This window comes from Stigmatopora argus, chromosome 22 (assembly GCF_051989625.1).
Source record: "Stigmatopora argus isolate UIUO_Sarg chromosome 22, RoL_Sarg_1.0, whole genome shotgun sequence".
Taxonomy (NCBI): domain Eukaryota; kingdom Metazoa; phylum Chordata; class Actinopteri; order Syngnathiformes; family Syngnathidae; genus Stigmatopora; species Stigmatopora argus.
Genome location: NC_135408.1, coordinates 10,754,199 through 10,762,272, shown reverse-complemented (window position 1 = coordinate 10,762,272; position 8,074 = coordinate 10,754,199).

The window sequence follows — 8,074 nt, the reverse complement described above, 5'->3', positions numbered from 1 at the left end:
TCTAATAATTGACGTCACATAGCGCTATAGCTATCATGCCGTTTCATATGTTTGTTTTCCACACTTTTACAGCGGTTCAAACCACGTCACTTTTAGTTTAAGTACATTTTATAAGCCATTAGTAGAATGTCATCATTGTAAAAGTAGCTTTTTTTGTGTACTCTTTCCACCCCTGGTCAATAACGTAAATATTGCACCGTACGCATACCAAAACATGGTGTCTTTTTACTGTATCCTTAATTAATAGTAATCCTTTATTAGACCAACAGCGACCGGCTCTGCAAAAGCAAACCTTAATAAATATTCTGGGGCTCCTTTGGCCTTCCACTTTGACCAGTAGAATATAGAATTCCATTCTGCAATTGCCCATTGAAATTACATTTTATGGAAACGGTATATGCTGTGAATTTCATTCCCACTGAGTTTATACAATGAAAACTATCATGCCAAAAACACAAAAAAAGGACTTGTTTATGAATGATAGGGAGCCTCTTCTGGCACACCGCCTTTCTCATGCCGGCTGAATGAAATAAATAGTTTTAGACTAAAAGCCGAGCTGAAAAATAGGACTTTTTCTCATCAGTATTAATGTATACCGTAAGATTCACTTTAAGGGAAACAGGACAAGCAACTAGTGTTGCACCAATACTACTAATAATACCGATACGGCACCAAAACCGGGGAGTACGAAGAAATACCGGTTAGGATGATGTACTTTTTAAATGCTTGCTGTTCATTTATTGGCTGCCAGGCCTCCCGCCTCAAATTATTTTGACGTCTGGTGCCGTTATCCCAAAAATGGCACCCTTCCCCAATTAGTTTTTCACTATTAAACGTCCGATCCTTTTCGGGCAGTGAAAGAATGTAATGTAATGATAAAAGGAAAATAGTATAGGACAGTTTTGACATCAGAAGGGTGTCATTATCTGTCAAAAATGGTTTTGTTGCAACACACAAAAAGGAAATGCAACAATCTGACAGTAAAATAGCACAATGTTAAAGAGATAAAATGGGTTGCACCAACTTTGTTATGTTTGTTCCCAGGTTAACTTCAAAAACTGTTTACCGCAGTATATTTTGCGTATTAAATTGGGGTAATTCATCCGCTCAAAATGGATTGGTTGCCCAATTGAAGTTAAACGATAAAGTTTGAAGTGAAATTAACATTTGTCACATTATTCAAATAACAGAAAAGTTGGTGCAATTGACACAAATGGATTGGAAACACTGAACACAACCACCATTCATGAACAAATTCTATATCATTAAAAAAAAAAACCTTTGCTGAATAGAATTCTGTTATAATTCTGCCGAGTTCCTTTGTTGGCTTAGCAATTTTTGTATGAGGGTCAATGGCATTCTTAATGGTTCGAATATATTCTGAGGCTATAGAGCAGGAACATTGCTTGTTCAAGCCTGATCCCTCTTCTTCTGTCTTTGAATGTTAAGTAGATGTTCTTCAAGCTCATCACCATCATGGCTTCGACCGCTTTAGCGCTTGTAGGACACGCTTGCCCGCTGCTTTTTCCTCTCTTTTTCCTCCCACTTTTTGGGAAGATCAACTGTAAAGTCATTCATTCCCCTTAAATGGACTGTGCAGTCGTGTCATGTCGTCGCATATTCATAAACGGAAGACACTTTGTTAGCCGGTGTGTGTCAAACATTCACATCTTACTTGTGTGATGCTAGCGAGGGAAGTCGTCGTTGTGTTTTACAGCAAAATCTCAAGAGTCTGACGTTGGGAGGCTTTTTTTTTTTGGAGTCGTCCGAAAAGATTTTGAAACCGTAAACAAACAAGTTACAGTGTAATCGATTGCGGGGAGTTCACAGGCAAGATACTCGTTTGGTATTTATCATTTCCTTCATTACTGTGGGAAAAAAAATTGATTTGCGGTAAAATGCTGGAGCTGAGGTTGCCAGAATCTTAACATTGGAAAAAAAATGGAAAAGCCTTAAAATACTTTAGTGCTGTCCATAAAGTTTACTCTTTTTAATTAAATTCCATGGTGATTAAATGTTATTATTGGTATGTTTTGTACTGTCTGGCAGATGACATTAGATTGCATTTAGCTCAGTCGTCAGCACGCTTGACTGCCACTGCAATGGTGTGAGGTCAAATTGTATGCAAAACAACACCTAAATATGATGTAAATCTATCATTTAATACAATATCATTCTTTTTACTGTAGTTTGCCGTTAATTTGACGATTTCCCCATTTTTAATGGTATGATTCTGGAACCACAGCTCCCAGGTATTTTACCCTAGAGTCAATGTTTTTTTTTTTTAATTTTTCTCGGTCTGATTTCATTTTTATCAGCTCTTTTGCTAGTGTATAAAACCTGTATAAAAAGATTGCCTTTATTTTGCCCGTTCTTGAGGAATCTTGGCCTTGCGTGGGAGAAAACGTGCAGTTTGAGCTAAGTGCTAAGCAACTGGAAGTGGCTCATCTCTGTTGACGTTACTTTTGTGGAAACGTCCTTTCTGCCTTCACGCTCGCGTTTCCTTCCCCCGCCCAGGTGTATTTCCGTACTGTCAGATCACCCCGTGTTTGCATGTTGTAAGAAAAGGAAACAGACGTTATACAAATACTATATATACCTACCTATACCTTTTTTTTTCACTGAGAAATGTGTATCGGAAACCACAAACCCGTCCGACTCGACATACTCATACACGACAGTACTGCAAACCTGAAGTATCACGTTTTTTATTCCTGTTCAAATAGCATTGGATCTTCTATATGTAAATATAATGCTATTGTGTTATGCTCTGAAATGCCTTTTTTTGCATATGATTTGCATTGGTAAGAAAATGACTTCCATAATGACCCTTCAACTTGTTGAAATGATCAAACAAACACTGTTGTGAGCTCATGTGCACACCCTCCATTAAGTATTCCTTGATGAATCAAAACAAAAAGGCTGAAAAAGACCACCCAAAAAAATCTCAAATAGATAAAATGTCCCCCTAAAAAAAAAATAATAATAAAGTTGATGTATTCTTTGCTTGTGTATAGTGAATATTTGTCAGTCACTGGGCGTGACAGTGGGTGGCACATGCGAGTCGACTGTGACAGTGCGAATCTGTTCATAAACTTATTTTGTACACCTACTTATTGTTAAGGTGATATAATAGTGGTTCTAATGAGTTCAGCAAACTTGCAATGTGTTTTGTTAATAAGTCACAAATAAAGTTTTTCTTAAATATCGCCAACATTGATGTGAGTTTGGAGTCTTTCAAAGAGATATAGGCCGCATTTATACCTAATATTTTGAGTAGTAGTTTGTTTATTGAACAAAAAGAGTCATTTGCCCTATAAAGGGTGAAGCAGTTTGATTACCTATACAAAAAAAACTGGTAATATTGCATGAAGTCTTAAAATAAAGCTTATAATTACAATAAAGCACATTTATTTACAGTGATATTTACATAATGTAAGGCAACCAAATATTTGAAATGTACTGGATGGTCAATTATATCCATGCGTAGGTGAAAATAGGCCAATGAGTTGAAATAATCCATTTTCAATGCAGATTGTGAAAGTGTCAATCGATGCTGGTGGGTCCGTATACAAATAACATGGGAAGCTAATCCTCACTTCCATTTCAACAATGGGCTTTCATGATAATTATTGTCTTTGTGGGGGTCTCAAAACATTGTGTGTCTCATGGACGCCATCTGCATGGGGATGGGAGAACATTCCCATCCTGTATTTTCCCCAAGCTACTCTTCCCAGAGTTTATCAGTTGAACAATGCTGACACTTACTGGTCAAATACGTTTTTTATTATGAGATGTGAGCCATTTTTTTAGGATACGAGAACTCCTTCATGTTTTTATTTCTCCTCAGATAAAGAAAAAATGATGATTTGAATACAGTTTTGCTTGAAGGTTCCAGGATTTTTGTAAATGGATCAATTTGTGCCCCCACTGGGTTGTAGAGTATGCATAATCATTGCTAACTTCAATGTGTACTTTGTTAGATATGTTGGTCTTTTGTGTCTAAAATGCAATGTTCCTCTGATTAAACCAGCGTAAATCACCATTGCGATTTGCTTATCTTGCAACTCAAAGTAAAAGGGGTATACAATACTGTGGTAATAATAATGGGGTTGATCCTACTTTGCGTTTTTTCATTTATTGCGGCCATGTCTGGTTTACATTAACCGCGATATTCGAGGGATTACTGTACTACTACTTTCTAAATAGTTTGATCTTAGTAGTGGTCACTTTTTAGCCACCATAATACTCATTTTAATATTTTTGCCAAAATGACCCAAAATGTGATGTCCACTTTTTTTAATGGATTGGATTGGATAACTTTATTCATCCCTTATTCGGGAAATTTCGTTGTCACAGTAGCAAGAGGGTGAGGATGCAGAAATAGGAAAGGCATTTTAGACATAAATAGATAGGTAATAAGTAAGTTAATAAATAAATACATGAATAAATATATAAATAAATAAGCGTGTTGCTGAAATATATATATATATATATATATATATATATATATATATATATATATATATATATATATATATATACATATACACATTCGTGTACATACACAAATATATACATACATACACACATATATATAAGCACATATATACAAATAGTAACTTGCCCTGTAAAGGGTTAAATATGGTCCCATGCAAGTCCCTTCCTTCTCCCTCCTCTCTCTCTCTCTCTCTCTCTTTCTCTCTTTCTCTCTCCTCTTCCCAATCTCCACCCAGCTGTAGATCAGAATGCTGGAAAGGGAGAGGACCTTTATGGAAATTTGATGGAGATAGTGGAAGAAAGAAAGAAACGTGGAGAGGACAGGAATTTGTCCGTGACATCAAGACAATTGAGCCAATGTAGCACAAAGCCGGCGGATTTTAAATACGCAAATGTTGAAATGTTTGAAAACTGTTCTCAGGTAGTAGTAGTGGATGAACGTTAACCGAATTGTGAGATGTGTCAAGCTGTTTGACACCAAAGATGAAGAGCGAATGACTTCCTTACATATGGACATCATGCAGGTATGGGACAAAAGTCCTCATTTATTGACTTTTTTGTGTTATTTCAGAAAATGATACCCGCTTGCATTTATTTACATGTGCAAATTATAGCTAGAGTTCAGCTACATTTATTGTTGGATAGTTATCAAGTGTAAACACATACATGACATTTGATAAGTTCATGTAGCGGCCACCCAACTTATTAGACCCTACAGCAGGGGTCTCGAACTCAATTTACCTGGGGGCCGCTAGAGGCCGAGTCTGGGTGAGACTGGGCCGCATCCGGATTTCCACAAGAAAAGCACTGATAAAACATTCCAACGTTATCAAATATCTTTATTTTTTAACAAAAAATAATGAATTAAATAAATTAACTTAAAGATGAATAAAAAATAAATCAATCAGTAATACAAAACCAAATAATACTAATTAGCATACAGTAGATATATACTGGCTGGCTAAGTAGAGAAAATGAATTATTTTTATTCCGTTTCAAATGTCTGTATTAACAGCTCTTTAACCTTTAACTTTCTGAACTTGAATGGAACATTGAACATGAAATATTCTGAAAACGGCTTCTCTTGCCTACTCCTTGCTGCTAGAGACCTGGCAGCGCTTCTTCTCACATAGTCACATTTGGCTTGAGGGAGGAAGCAGTGGAGACCCTCAGTAGAGCTTGAAGATGCTCATCAATAAGTCTGGACCTGTACTTGGACTTATTGAAGTTCAAGGTGGAGAAGAGCTTCTCACACAAGTATGTGCTCCCAAAAAGGCACATGGTCCGCTTGAACCTTCGGGAAAGTTCAGGGAAGCTGGGGGTCAACTCTCTCAAAAATTGCCCAAGCTTGTCTGCTTCTCCACTCACCTCCCTGAACTTGGCTTTGAGTGCAGAGTTGCACTGCAGGTCAATGAGCTCCATTTGAAGCTCAGGAGGGGCATCTTGCACATCAAAGGAGAAGGGGTCCGCAAAAATTTGAAATGTGGCTTTGTGTGTCTTGAAGTCTGCAAATCTGTGATCAAATTCCTCCTGTAGCTTCGAAATGGCCTCAACATACTTCTCACCACTGAATGGTGTGCCTGCATCCACGAGAGCCTTGCATGCTGGGAAATGGCAAAGGTTTGTCTGAGAGAGCTGGGCTTTCATAACACAAGTTTAGTGCAGAATGCTCTCACGTTGTCATAGGCAGCACTGACAAGTTGCCCCTGGCCTTGTAGCTTCTTGTTCAGTACATTAAGCTCATGTGTGATATCAACAAGAAAAGCCAAGTCCATGAGCCATTTGGGATCACTTAGCACAGGATCAATCAACTCACAAACGGCGTAGCTAGCTTTGACTGCTGCATTACTGTCTTTGGTAGCCTTCTTGAAGAGATCCTGTTGCCTCAGAAGACGTGTTTTAAGACTGGCAACCTGGTTGGCTCTCTCATCTCCATGGTATTTTTCGTACTCCTCAGCATGTCTCGTAGTACAATTACGTTTCAAATTGTATTCCTTGTGCACCGCAACTTTTTCAGTGTAAATGAGACACGTCGGGGTGCCCCTGTGTTCAACAAAGAAATATTGCACTCCCCACTTTTCTTGAAACTGTCTGTGCTCATCACCGACCTTTCTCTTCACGGCAGGCTTTGAAAGAGACATCTCTGGGGCTCTGTAATATCTTTTTCCACTTGGAATGAGTCTCGGGTTGATCTTTCACATTCAGTCGCGCGGGTTTGTGGCGCATGTGCACTTTCGCTCTCCGTTTCAATCGCGGAGATGGCTACAGACACTGACACAGGCTGGATCACGGATCATAGCGCCTCATTCAGTTCTATGCTGAGAGCAGCGGAGGAGTGTGCGCGCCGAGCGGAGTGATCGGCCTCACGGCTTCTCCTCCGCCCAGCTGATTGGAGGAATGAATGAGTGAGTGAGCGAGGCACTGGACAGCCCGGCCGATGTCCCGCCCTCCAGAGCCGTATACCTCACCGTGATTGGTTCATTCAGCTCCGAACCAAAGTTCCCTCAAATTTTTTGTTGGTCTGAGCAGAAAGACAACCTCCCTGAGGGCACTGAGTACCAGTGTGAGCGACATCATCGGTACTCGGATGATTCGCCTAAAGACGTTTCGCCGACGGACGTTTGACAGACGGGCAGGTCGCCGAATGGACGTTCCACCGAACGTTCATTCGGCCGAACGGAGGTTTCGCCGAAACGGGATTCGAACGCTCGCCCCGCCGGATCGTGTGTGTACAAGTTTTTCAACCTCGGCCCGCGGGCCATATACGGCCCGTTAGGATTTTTAATCCGGCCCGCCGCCGGTGTTGTCCAAATTATTGTAAAAATCAATGTTCGTCTACCATCAATGGCAGTCCGGGAATAAGCACTCTTGGGCAGGCAGATGTAGCAGAACCGAGCCGTAAAATGACAGCAATCGGGTCAAATCCATCCTAAAACAGCATTTAATGATTAAATACAAATACTGGATGATATCGCGATGGAGGCAAAAAAACGTCTATAGACGTCCATTCGCCAAACGGCTCAAAATGCTCTCAAATTCGGTCAAATCCAGCTGAAAACAGCGTTTAATGATTAAATACAAATACTAGTATTTGTATTTAATCATTAAACTAACAAATACTAGTACGACCTGTCCGTCTGTCAAACGTCCGTCGGCGAAACGTCTTTAGGCGAATCATCCGGTCACGACATCATCATTGCTCGCTATCGGCACACCAGTATCACACCTGCCACAAGCAGGTGCATGTCAATGTTCCCTCTAATTTTTCATGTAAAACATGCTGTAAAACAAGAAAAACATGAGTGGACAGAGCTACTGCCACTGGCTGCCACTTAAATGGCGCCATCATGGGGAAAGGGGTAAAAAAAAAATAATAATAAAAAAAAAAAAAAAAAAAAAAAAAAAAATTAAAAAAAAAAAAATCGATCTTTCATATTAAGACGGGGGCCGCAAATTATCGTCCCGAGGGCCGCAGTTGGCCCGCGGGCCGCAAGTTTGAGACCCCTGCCCTACAGGGATAAGTCACTCGGTGTTCTTTCTGCAGTTTTGACATGTTGGCGGTGTGGCTGAGAGG